Source organism: Ixodes scapularis, unplaced genomic scaffold (assembly GCF_016920785.2).
Source record: "Ixodes scapularis isolate PalLabHiFi unplaced genomic scaffold, ASM1692078v2 PGA_scaffold3__209_contigs__length_174095766, whole genome shotgun sequence".
Classification (NCBI taxonomy): Eukaryota; Metazoa; Arthropoda; class Arachnida; order Ixodida; family Ixodidae; genus Ixodes; species Ixodes scapularis.
Window position 1 is genome coordinate 46,657,380 of NW_024609868.1, and position 13,782 is coordinate 46,671,161.

Consider the following 13,782-nt stretch of genomic DNA (forward strand, 5'->3'; position numbering starts at 1 on the left):
CTATATAAAAAAAAAGTTCTGTGTTGTGCTCCTATCGAAAACCCCTAAATATGAGTATTCGCCTGCTCTTTCTGGTATATTGATATCTTATCTGAGTGAAGAAAAAAAGAAATGTCGATGAGCTACAAATGTGCTTTGTTTCGGCTTTGATAAAAAGTATCCCAAACAGTATTCGAGATGTCACTATTCAACTTGCAAGCGCACCCAAACATATTGTTTAGACAAAAAAAAAAAAAATATCCCCTTTCTAGTCACTATAAATAGACATGTCATAATGCCAAGATTTTTAGCGTTAGCTATACAAATATAGTTAACCAAATTAAGTTCCCCGTGCAGTGTTTCGCTCGACCGTACCAGACGATGGCGTGCGTTGCCGACGAGGTGGACACCTGGAGGCGATGTTGTTCTGCCTCATATTTAAAAAATAATTTCTCCAAAATATCAAAAAGTACTTTTCTAATTTTTTTAAATGTTGAACAGATGGGGTCGGTTAAACTTTTGGCTATTTCAGAAAATGCGAGCACCGTTGCCCACGTGGCTTTTTTTTTACCCTCTATAAGGTAGTTTTTGAAGAAAGTGTCATATTCACCATTTAATTAAAAACTGTCCGAATAATTTTTTACTGTTGTAATACAACCTCGTCGAGTATAAGGTTTATAAAAATAAGTAAAAAAATTTTCTTAGTCAAATTTTAATTTCAAGTTATCTTAAAAAATCAAGAAATCTTAAAAATTTGCTTCGGTTTGGAGTGCCTGCCTGGACCCAAACGGGCGGCGTAAGGTGTTTTCCTTTCAAGGTAAGATAGAACATATTTATGCTTGATTGCATGCAAACGTAAAATTATGTGGTAAGAATAGCTTTTTTTCGGCAATTTTTTTTAAATACAGGAGGTTTTCTCAAATTCCCGGCACTTTGGAGCATGACGTCAGCAAAAATAAACATAATTCAGCCCTCAAACTTAGTCATACTTACTTTCAAATGTGTCTTTATTCATATTATTTTTTTCAAGCATATCCAAAATATGACGGAAATTGCCGTCTCCTTTGGCATGGAATGACCCAAGAGATTCCTTTCAGTTGCGGCCAAGTTTACATCGGTCAAACCGACCGATGTTTCAATGAAAGAGCGCAGGAACACAAGCTTGCCGTACGCAATAATTCAGGTGGGCTACTTTGCGGAGCGCTCCAAACGATGTGGGTGTGAACCAATGTTTGAGCGCACAAAGTTTTTTTTAAGAAAGGGAATGAGAAGATTGAATGGGAAAGAATCGAAGCTTTCTGTATCAAAAAAAGGGGCTGAAAAATGCGTAAGCATGTCTTCCCTTTATCTGCTGAACAAAGTTGCGTTTCTTGATAGCTGCGTGTGATGAGTGATATGAACCTTTATCTGGCTGCTTGGGGGTTTGTATGAGTTTTATGGACTGACAGTTTGACGATGTTTGGTGTTACATTAAAACAGTTGGAAGTTGGGACTTGTCCGTGTTGTATACGTGTATCTCTTTTCGTCCTGTTTCAGTTCGCGCCTTTTAATTTTTTAGTCGAAAAAAGACAGGAATTCCTGCAAAATTAGAAATATCAAGTTTATTTCATTTAGGTATTATTTGATTTATATCATATTAATTTGATTCAAATCACTGCAGTTAAAGAAAAACGAGACTCTTCTTCACAAGATGTACTTTAAACATGGCGAATTGATTTATGAATCCGTCCACCACTGAAAACAATGGGGAAGGAATAATTAGTGAAATTAAAGGAGTCTAATTGAGTAATATTATGGATTTAAACTCCGCCATACTAAAAAATGCAGGTTGATTTTTTTGTGTAAAAAAACTTAACTTTCTTTTTCTTTCGCGTTTTGGTTTCTTGCACTATGACCTTCCTTTTTTTGTATTTGTTTGTACCCCAATAAGACATTACTTATTTGACGAACGAAGCGGGAGGTAGAAAGGAAGATCGATCAACACTTTGATTCAAGTCAGAAGAGCACCACTTTTTACGTAGGTTCATCGTGCTCTAAATATTTCGTGCTTGATGATTGTTTAATTTAAATACAATACAAATGTGCATAAAAAACAAAAGAAACAATGACAGTCACACTAAAATATCTTGGCGATTATTTGTGCGGGAAAAGTTTGATAAAAATCATAATTAAAAAATCGGTGAAAATCGCGATTTAAATAAGGATTTGTATCAGGCTTTAAATCATCTCGACATTTATTCTCCACCCTTCTCACGCTTGTTCAGCTTCATTTCTTCAAAATTCGATGCAAGAGTCTGGTAATAGTGATAAAAAAAAAAAAAGTTGCCAACATGGCGCCTTTTTTTGCCACAATCCAATTTATACAATTTCACAGATTTTTTTTTTTTTTTTTTTTTTTTAATCTTTAGTTGAAGCATTTGTACCAGGACTTACGAAGTCCTTCGAGATGGGACAAAATTCAGAACGTGATAACAAGGATTCTTCTCGTCGGATGAGACCGGTAACAAGGGGGCAAATATTTAGTCTGTTCCGAATGAAACGCCCATCAGTGGTGCACTGGGCGAAAAGGATCATTTAGAGACGATAAGGCAACGTTGGCAAGCAACGTGAAATCGCGGCAATACTGGCAATAATATAAGGCCATGCCTGGCTAAAGTGCGCGCGACTTTGGCGACCCTGCCTGTCTGGTTGAGCATCGTATACCAGCGTGCGGTCGTATAGCCCCTCTTCGTGATGCACGTTAAAGGCCCCCGGCAAGCAGTCGTACTGCACTGGCTAAATATTTCACCTACAGTGCGGACCAGTGTTCCCATCTTATGTCACACCAGCCTCACGCGGTGTAAATATCTATACCTCGTTTCAGCTAAGACGCAACCGATGCTACAAGCGCGGGCATGTGGCCCTGAACTGTGCTTGCACTGCACGAGCGCTTTTGCATGGCAGATACGCTCAACTTTTACGCTGAACGACCGCGGAGCTCCCTCTTGTAGTTTTTGCTACGCTCACACTTAAAGTGAAACATAGTATAACGTCTAATTTTATTTGCCAACCTGAGACAACGCAGTGATCCCTTTCTTTTCTGTTCTCGTGTGTAAGACTCGGAACGGCATGTGCGTCCATACGTTGAAGCTTTGGACAAACGGTAGCGCCCTCAATTTGAGTAGTATCAAGCTCACCTGACTGGGCCTCGCACAACTTGTGGAGCCTTCGTTGAGCTTTTTTTTTTTTTTTTTTCTGTGTAGTGCCGAAAAACGGAAGAAAAAAAACTTTTGGGCGTTCGAAATAAGCTAGGTTCAACGCCGCAAGAAAATCGAGAGATTCATATTTATGCCACCACCGCTAGAGTACGCGTACGCCACAGCGTTTCTTGATTCACGCTCTTATCATTTTAGCTTTCACCTGTGTTTCGACGGCGTCCGAATTCTTGTTGTTTCTTTGTAGTTTCCTCGTGAAATCGCGTTCTGCACTAGATCAGGCACGCTTCTCTATGTGTGACATTTTGAGACGCTCAAGTGTGTACTACCATAGCCTCCTATATACTCATAAAGACTTTCAGTTTGATGACGGAGCCATAGAGTGCCCGGTCGCAGATTTGGAGCGCGAGGAGCTGGTAGCAGAGAGCATCTCAGAGCCGTCTCGGGGAACCTGGACTTCAGTGCACAGCTTTCGCAGCGGCGAGGACCTGAACCGCACTTGTTTGCTCGGGAGAAGTGTGTTTCGGCGTCTCGCCGCAGCGAGGCGCCAGTCACGTGGCTCTACTCTCATCTGTTGTCTGCCGCTACACCTTTCCATTTCTGCGGCCGCTTCTCGTGACGTTCTGCCAGGCTTTGTCGGTATATAGGAGGCTACTGCCCAAAAGAAGTCCTAAAGCCTGGATCAGGCAGCTGCGTTTGACTGCGTTTGACTGCGTTGAGGCTGCTAAAAACCGGGACATCCCTGCTGCTTATATCGCGTGCCAAGTTGATTCCTTGAATTGGATTCTACGCTTCATTCGAAGCACAGATGTGCCGGTGACTCGGTTCTCGACGCAACGCAGTCAAACGCACTCAAACTAACTCAAACGAAAGTGTCTGAACCGGCCTTAAGAAGACTTTTTCCGTAGCGCGTCCTGGGCAACGCAGGAGGTCTATACCCTATATGATAGAGCGGTCAAAAAGACCGAACTCACCAGGTGAATTCCACGCACGCGTGGCGCCGCCATAATTGTAGTTTATAGGAGGCAGGCGTCAGTTCTCGGGACAGCTCGTGCCGCCTCGTACCCTGCTTGCGCAGACCCCCAGCGGGGTTGTCGCATGGGTAGAAGAACTATACAGTTCCCAATATGCAAGGCGGCAGCGGTGGCGTTATGAAGCTGGCTGTGAGATCGGTCTAGTGGCACTAGTGATATTCATACGCACCTCGTGCACCAATCAAAGTTGTGCACGTGCACTCTTCGTTTCGACTGAAACCTGTTCCTCGCCTCACCTTTGCACCCCCCCCCCCTCTTCTCTTCCTACTATTTCATTGTTTTTGAATGGAAATTTCGTACGTCTGTTGGTTTTAAAAGGGGCACCCGGGTGTTTTTTTAGAAGTCCCCGATTCACCTGAAAATTAGCTAAACACACCAACATATATCGCTGATGTAGTACCCCGAATATTAAGCTAATATATTTTTTGCGAAGTTATTGAATTTACAATTTTGGTCCTCACCGTGTTTTTCAAAGTGAAAGTCTCTACTGGCAGCAATGAAAAAGTGACATGAGCAGAAGGCAGGGGCTCACTTTTTGGACCGTAGAATTTGTTCCAACAGATTCGAAGCAGTTTTATGCTGTCAAACGAATGTTTTGAATACTCGCCCCAGCACCCGCACAACAGCACGCCACAAATGCTCGGCACATAGTGTCTTTTTTTGGGTTTGACTTGCCGATTTCACAATAACTATTCTGAATTTCCCGATACTAAAATAGCATTCCGGAAAGGGTGATTCCGAAAGTGTAGTTAGTCGGGGCAGCTCAAAAAATTATCAAAACACTCCTTAACGTGATTTCTTTTTAATTGAAGCTTTGGACAACGCTAGGCAAAGACCTGTAGCGCTCCCTGCTGACATTTTTCCTGCGTTGGATCAATAAGAGCGACCCACGCGTACCATCGCGCCTCGGTCCTGGCATATGCGTGCAGGTGTATAAACGCGCCATCAAGTGGGAAACCGCTTATGATATCTCGATGCGTGCGAGCAATGAAGCACGGCGGCGTATATATAAGCGAGTGGAGGCGCTGGCTGCCGATAGCCGACGCCACGTCTTCCCCCATAAGAGATAGGTGTTGCGATTGCTTCTTAGAAAAATGGTGCCGCGTCTCCAAGTTGAACGGCTTCTATATAGCCTCGGCTGTTTTGAGAGGGAGTTGTGGTGATAAGCTCCCCGCGAAACTTTGTGCGAAGTCGGTCGTAAAACTGGCTCCTTCTGCGCATTAATAAAGAAACAGACAAAAAAAAAGTATATATATATGTGTGTGTGTGTGTGTGTGTGTGTGTGTGTGTGTGTGTGTGTGTGTGTGTGTGTTATTCGCCGCATCTTGAACACTTGTGGGAAAGTGCAAAATCGCGAAAGTTATACGACGCAAGAAAAAAAATATACAATAATATTTTGATATTGCAATGCCATTATAGTCCCTCACCTTAAGAAACGTGAGAGCCTTTTATAATCCTGACACTTAAATCTTCCTTCGGGGTTCATTCCTTGGCATTTATATCGGCTGCGGATCGTTGATGATATGAGTGGGACTCGTCACGTCCGGCGTTTCTTAAATAGTCAGTGAATATATAATCTATGAAATGCGAGTATAATACCTCCCGCATTTTTATTCCGAACAAAGCGTCAAGCTCACGACAAAAATTGATCGATTGGAAAACCCCTCGGGTAGGTTAGACGCTCAGCTCTATCACGGTTTCGAGATAAGAAGACGATCGAGAATCGTAAAGATTTGTTCAGATAAATTATAACCTCGACTTCCAGATTTCTCCGAATGGACATCTGTTGTCCTGATTTGGGAAGCAACACGCAAAGCTGAATTTGCGAGCTTCCTTCCAAAAAAACACCATGTTTTTCTTCTTTTTTTTTTTTTTATACCTGGTATGTGTATTCGTCTGTCTGCGGCTTTCGCGCATGCGCTGCACATTCATATACTCACACACACGCGGTATTAAACAAAAGCAAAAGAAACAAGAAAAAAGCTTCCGATATGTGAGCGTGACGCATGTTGGAAATTATTTGCAGAAAAAAAATTGGGGTGTGTGTATGTTTATGCAGCCTAGAACTTAGTCTGCCTCAGAGGGCGACTTGTCTCCTAGCTGTAGACGAGAAATTTAACCAGTGCAGCACAACCGCTAGCCCAGGATCTTTAACGTGCACCACGCAGTAGTGATACAGGACCGCACGCCGGTACGATGCTCATCCAGATCGAAAAGGGCAGGGCGGGGATTGAACCCAGGATCCCTGGGTTCTGCGGCGTGAGCTTTCGCTTCCAGTGCTGCAGAGCCAGAGTCACGTTCATTTCCCTTTCGCCACCAACTCAGGATTGGCAGGGAAGTGATCAAGTGCACCGAGCTAGATCCGGCTTCGTGCGGGAAAGCGACCTTGCAGGAGGAGAATTTCGGGCGGATCAGGTTTTTCGCTTTGCGTTTGCGAAAGATACATCCTACACACACAAAACAAAAAACGAACTGTAAGGTTCTTTGACCATTGAACATTATGTGCAGCCACTGGATACAGTATAATTGCGTTGTTTTATAACACGGGCGATGTTTTAAAACATGTTTTCAAAGTCTGGCAAAAAGACGAGACGGAGGACGATCGCTCAGCTCGCGCATCCGGCCGGGCACCTGCAGAAGCGACGGTCGCTTCCCGCAATGCGGCCTTGGATCCAACATGGCCGCCCTGGAAGCGCCATCGCGGTACCCTGCCCCGCAAGGTGGAGCATATACAGTTACTTTAGTGTGCGCTTGCCCACTCGGCCACCGATATCCCGGAAATTATTTGATGTAAACTCAATAATGCGATATTAAATCGAGACTCTATGCATTAGCTTACTCGACCAATAATTCTAAAGTCACTTTTAACGTACTCATATCTTGCTCTCAATGATCAAACCACTGATCTCTATGACTATTTAGTACTTTCTGGATCGTGTTTGCCCAGCTCCGTCTGTGCACGGGAATGTGGCCACGGTCGGCCACCTTTTTGATAGAGTTATATTATCTCTAGCCATCATAGTAATATCCATGGCGGACAGCGCTGTGGCGGCAGGCTGTCGCAAAAATAGCCGTGGGTCTAGTACACTGCACCGCGGGTGATACTTCGCGCCTGATTGCAGTCGCTCGACGAAGCAGATTCTTGAAAGTCAGTGGATGCGATCATGCGACAGAGGAAGGTCGACTGTACCGTAATGTTGTGCGGCGCGCTCTTCAAATCGCCCCGATCGCGAAAACATAAGAACTTACCATCGGTAAGTATTCCGTGTTTTGTGGCTATCCTAGCGCACAGGGATACGTTATTTGTTTACAAGTTTCCACGAAGTCGCCCCGCAACCCTTCAGCTGTGCGTGGGAAACGTCGGCAGGTGCAACTTGGGGCCTTCGGAGACGAGCGTGGTCTGCTCGGATCACTTTGAAGAAAATGGTTTGACAGGACGGAGAAAATTGTGAGCCTAAGGGAACTTGAGATACCCACTATCTTGAACCTGCCTGCAGGCCATAGAGTTATTGCAATGAGCGCTAGAGGCTAAGGTGGCGCTAGTGTGCGGTTGCACTGTGAAGCAGACAGCAACCAGTCTAAATTTGACTTCCTGTAATGCATTCCTATGGGAAACTGCAAAGGCGTTTTTTCTCCGCGCTCGATTATAAGAGCAAATATCGCTTAGTGCTGTGATAGAATAAAACGTTTGGAACATTTTACAATCGGATGTACAAATGCATGTTTCAGTTAGAGCGTTTTTCTTTAGAATTCATGGCGTCGAACGCTGCGCTAAAATAGTCCAAATACACATGTATAATACGCGTGTTGACGTTGCATACTACTATTACAGGGCACGTATTTACTCATATAGTAAATGCTATGAAGCAACGCAGAGGGAATCAGGTTAACAAAACACCAAATGGATGCTAATGTGTGCCAAATCAAACAATCAAAACAGACGACAAGAACGAAGCATGGGGTCATGGGGCGAAGAACACGTACTGGATTAGTAAAAAGCTGTGCATGAATAATCAAAATAAAGCAGTAACCAAGTGTTGTTTTTGTTCTTTTTACTTTTCAATTTTTCTTTTTGCTCCAACTGATAGGTTGCATTGACATATCATGCTGTACAACATAGACCTGGGTCTCAATTTTTGAGAACTTAAGCATCGCTCAGTAATACAAAAAAAAAATGCACTAAATAAATCACACTTTTATGATGCGAATAAAGCTACCTAGTACCTGTTACGAGTAAACAAACTACGCTGATTTCTATTATTCACTGGCGAAAAGAAATATCACGTACTCTTTCCCAAAGGAATACAGAATAAGACTGGAAAAGTAGACTGGTTGCTGTCTGCTTTAATTTGCAACAGGAAGTACCGTAGACACTAGCGCCAGATGAGCCTCTCGCGTTTATTGTGATAACTCTACGCTACAGACCTCGTCGAGGTAATATATAGTACCTCTGCCTCTAAAAATATAATCTTTATGACTGAAAAAGTTAATGTCACGTACATTCAGAATAAAAAAAATATATTCATTTATTTATTAAAATTTAGTCCATCCCATTATTGTTATCGACAATCTGATGTATTCCAAAGGCGAGCACTCGAAAGATTCTTTCAACACCATCAGATGCGTACGTATTGCACAGAAGCTTATAAGTCCCACCATGGTGGGATCTTGCAACCACCATACTACTATGGTGTGGCTACAGGTAATATAACTCAACCAAAAAGATGGCCGCCCGAGGCCGCATTCGCGAAGCGAGCAGAGGCGATCCAGCAAATAGTCATAGAGATCAGTGGACTAAACACTTACTTTTTTTTTAATCTTTAACTTGGATACTCCTTGGAGCGAAGTCGTTTCCTTCAAATAGTTTACCTCCTTTTCGGATATGAAACGTAAATGGCTGGTTACAAAATAAAGCAAGTACCGAAAAAAAAAGTTCAACGCAATATGTACATTCCTAGAAAAATCAAATAAATTAGCTCTACTTCAGGGCTTCCCTATGAAACTGGTGACTGCCACTCAATCCTCTTTTTCTTTTATTTTCTTTTACCTTTAAATCGGTAAATATGGCCCAGATAACGCAATAGTGCATCCACAAGTTTTTACTCAAATATGGAGGGAATGAAGGGAATATATCGCCTCTATAAAAACGTCGTTTGTGGGGAAATCGTTGCACGACATCACAAGCACCAGCGAGCTATTTCGCGCGCTTTCGTCTTGCGCGCTAACGACATTCATTGAAAAAAAAAAAAAAAAAAAAAAGGAAAACAAATATAGAAGCGCTGGAAATGCTACAAGCCGGCCGCGACATATGAAAAAAATAAAAAGAAAATGCGATTAGTAGAATCCTCCGCCGGCGGCTGATTTTGAGATTAAATTATCCGGGTTTCTTTCTTTCCTACTTTATTAATAATGTAAATCTCTTTCGGGATCGTAACAGGAGTGGATTAAAAACAATATCACCCAGGCTGCACTTGCCGCGATAAAACGAAACAAAAGTCTAAAACATTAGAAGAATCCAAAACATCAGGGGGTAATTCGTTCGAATCAATGATTGCTGGAAGAAAACAATAAGCACTTGAATGCGTGTTCTTTTTTCCCCGTATAAGTGTATGATTTTATTGTTCCGTCTTGAAAATGTCGGGCAGACCTAAGACAAAAATTATATTTGTTTTGTTTAGCTCGTCAATACAATTTCAGATGGTATCCTTTCCCGTAAGGCTTCCAGGCCCGCGTCAACACCAAGTTGCGTAGGACACACGCGCGCACACACACGCACGCACACGCGCGCGCGCACGTGCACACACACACACACACACACACAAAAAGAGTACACAGAAAGCGCAATGCTTGTCTCTAGTTTCGGTAATTACTAAAATTGTGCGAACCTAAAGCGGTCATGAAACGATATTGGGTTGGAATGTTCATGGCTTTGGCGAAGTGTATACTCGTCCTAGTCTGACCCAAGTATACTCGCGCAGACCGCCATTGATTCAGAAGCTTCTTTGTCGCGGTAAAATTGCGAGGATACAAGGGGACTATTTCTTTCAGTCTTGTCTTCGCAAAGCTTGATGACCTGATTGCGGGATCGAAACCACCCCCTAACGACAGTCGAGCGATGCTCATGGATTGGACACGAGAACTGCGTGAGCACTCGTCTTCGGCCCCTAATAATCAATGCCTCAAAGGACACTGCGGGTAGTTGCTCGTGCCAGTCTGCTGCGGTGATGAGTGTAGCCCAACTCTAACAATGCCAGGAGCTTAGCACGCGTTTTCCGCCTTGCCAACACCAGAGCGTGGGTATGATTCAAGGGCCACGTGACCGCTTCCTCTCGGTTGAGGGGATGAACAGTGCACATATTTCTCGATTTCTTTTTTTCTTTTTTTGCTACTGCTTTTGTTTAGAAAGGAACACTAAGGCAAGTTTATTCAGTTATTAACGTTAGGGAGAGATTCTTAGTAGTATTTAGCGAAAGCAGAAAAATTGCTTCATGATCCCTTTAATATCTGGAAAAATGTGCCCGTCCGTGTCTCGTGGTCTTTGTGTTTTCGTTGCGTATATGTTCTGCTATATACTTTCGTGCTTTGGCTTGACTTTCTTTCCGCGTTCATTAGAAAAGCATTCAGTTCAGAAGGCGTAAGTTTAGAGACATGGCTGTGAGGACGCGCCGCTGCCGGGGCTGCCCGGAATATTCCGTGTGGTCTGACCGGTTATCCTCACTCGTATAGGCGACAGAGTGACTCTTCTGTGACGCTGTCGGGTTCATATCACATGAGTGAATGGCGTTTTAGCGAACAGCGACATTTGAGCGAATCGACGTTTTAACGAGCGAATAACGCCCCCCCCCCCCCCCCCCACCCCTCCCCCCTCCTTATAGCGGAGAAGGGCGTGTAACCGAGCTTTCGGTTGCACGTCAAAAGATCCCCTGGTGGTCTAAATTAACCCTCAGTCCTCCGCTGCGGTGGCGTGCCAGATGTCCGTCGTTGGTTTGGAACGTAAAACTACGAAAAGCATCCACTGCTGGCAGAAGAAGAAGAAGAAGAAGAGGAGGAGGAGGAGGAGGAGGAGGAGGAGCAGCAGCAGCAGCAGCAGGAGCAAAAAATACTACCGACATTCACATACTTTACGCACACACACACAAAAAAAAAGAACGTTTATGAGGGCGGGAAAAAAAACTAAAAGTCTTGCCGAAACCCGGGATCGAACCAGGGACCTTTAGATCTTCAGTCTAACGCTCTCCCAACTGAGCTATTTCGGCTGATAGAATCGGTTCGAACTTTGCTGCTTGCCATTACTTCTTTTCTTTCCTTCTACGTCAATGTATCTGATACGGGGTTGCGTGTCTTCTCGGCCGGCCGACGCGGATCCAGCGTCGGAGTCGAGGTGTATTTCAACCGTCTGAGCATTTTCTCCGCGCCTCCGTCGTGGAGCTCGACGTCACCGCGCCACCTCAGGAACGCGTGACGTCAGCATTACTTGACGCGCTCTCCGTTAGGGGAACTGCTAGATTGATATTCGGAATTCTAACCACAGTTTAATAAACTGACAACCCAACCTGTATGAACTGACTTGGTCACGGTTGACTGACGCAGCTGAAGTAAGACGAAAGAGGTGCAGCTGGTTTTTCTGTCCGGGTTTTCCACCGATGTGGAGTAGTGAGTCGAGCTATATGCGCTTTGAAGTTCGCTACTTATTATTTTAGTTCTAAATATTGGTGCTGAAAGTTATGAACACGCATTCTCTCATACCGCACAAAACAACCGAAAGACGACATCACATATATCACCTTCACGAAGTTCTCTCGTCCCGCGGCCTCTCTTCCCCTCGGTGGTACGCCGCCATTTTTGAGCGAAAGAGCCGGCCAACGGACCGAATAATTTGGCTAAGCTCGGCACCAGGTGCATTTACGTCAAGCCTTTTTGTCGTAATCCCCCAAGCTAATGCCGGGAACACCATATTCCACTACACTAGACTTTCGATGGCTGCCTTTTAGGATGCGAGGAAACCAGAAAGAAACCTTACTACTATTACCATTTGCTATTACTACTAGTAACTGTTAGCCGCTGAAAGGCCAACGGAACTTCAGGGTGAGATCGAACGAAGATGGAAAAGGAGCGAGAAGGGGAGAGGTATAAGACCCTGGCAAAGCACAGTCCCTTGACTGGTGTTGATTTCGGAAAGCTGTGTAACGCTGCGCAACCTCTCTGTCCACAAGAAGCGTGAAAAAAAAAACTCCTTTTCCTAGAACAAATCACTTTCATCATTTACTTTTTGCTTGACCTCACTGCGCACGACGGAGGTCAAAACCCTAGCCATACATCCACTGATTTTTCATTTCCGTTTTTCCTCTTGCAAACCTTACCTGAGAGGGATCTGCGTTTGTCGCTACAAAAGGATTTCCATCAACCAAACCATTAAAGAAGAAAAAAAAAAGAGTTTTGGCGGCTTTTTAAATAGAACTCTTCCGTCCTCCTCCCTTCCAAAACTTCTTTTCGCGGGGGTCAAGTCAGCCTCAGAGCCTATTCTTAGGCACCGACCGCGGCGGGCGCAACTCCACTTTCTCAATGAGAACACCCCAAGCTGTGCCTTAATTGCCTTCCCTTTCTGGTCCACCTTCCCACTTGTTGTCTTCTGCGCGAAATTGCATTGTTCCTTTTCGTCCGTTCCGGCGATCCCAGCTCCTTTTTTTTCCTTGCCCGCCCTTCTTGCACACCCCAAAGCTGAGAGTACGGTGGTGGCTTCCCGCTCACCGGTCTGATCAACCGCTTTCCTTTCTTCGCCTGACGTCGCTTTCTGCGCATAGTTATATGGGTGGGGCGTGATCACGTGGCAGAAGATCGAAGCACGCAGCGATCCCACGAGCGCATAGCTTCCATCGCACTGTCAGCTCAGGGTGGGTGAACAGAGAGTTGTTCAGGGCGAGGACGTTTCCTCTCTCCCTCCATCTCTCTCTCGTCATCGCATAAATGGAAATACACGGGCCGAACACAACGGCCGTCTTGGTTGGGACCTCCTTTTCTTCCCTTCGCTCCCTGTTCCCATTGTCCGAATTCAGTCATTCAGTTCACCAACGAGAGCTGCGGGAATCAACAGGTCGGCGTATATTCCAGACCCGGGGCACAAGTCGAATGTGGGTCCGCGCCAGCGTACACCGCCATAATGGAAGGTGTCAGCGGCAGCAGGCGACTCTGAAAAGTTTTTCGTCGAGCTGAGGTTTTTCCTCGTTCTGTTGCTCTAACTTTCTAAGAGCTTTTTTTTTTTTTTTTTTTCTTTTTTGTTCTTTTTTTGACTCCTTGTAAGACTTCGTCGATAGTTTGCCGCTTGGTTATTTGGCTTCCAAACCTCACTTCTTTGCTGGCCGGCAGTTTTACCACAAAGAACCTACAGTCAGTTGAGTCATATTTAAAAGAGAGAGAGGAAAAGGTGAACACGAGCTAGTGCTGCAGAAATGTAGCCATATCGCCCCAACACCATGTGTGGAATCGTTACTTTTTTCGTTTTTTTTCTCCACTGTTTATGTGTCATATCGGACGACCCAAGGCTTTGTTCGACGTGGCGCATGCACGCTGTTGCGGCG

At 44.5% G+C, this 13,782-nt stretch overlaps 1 non-coding gene across 1 annotated transcript; it reads right to left on the bottom strand.

Annotated features, from left to right (window-relative positions):
• Positions 1 to 11,390: 11,390 nt before the first annotated feature.
• Trnaf-gaa lies at positions 11,391 to 11,463 on the bottom strand. The gene has a single exon. It is a non-coding gene; the product is annotated as a tRNA-Phe (tRNA).
• Positions 11,464 to 13,782: the final 2,319 nt, after the last annotated feature.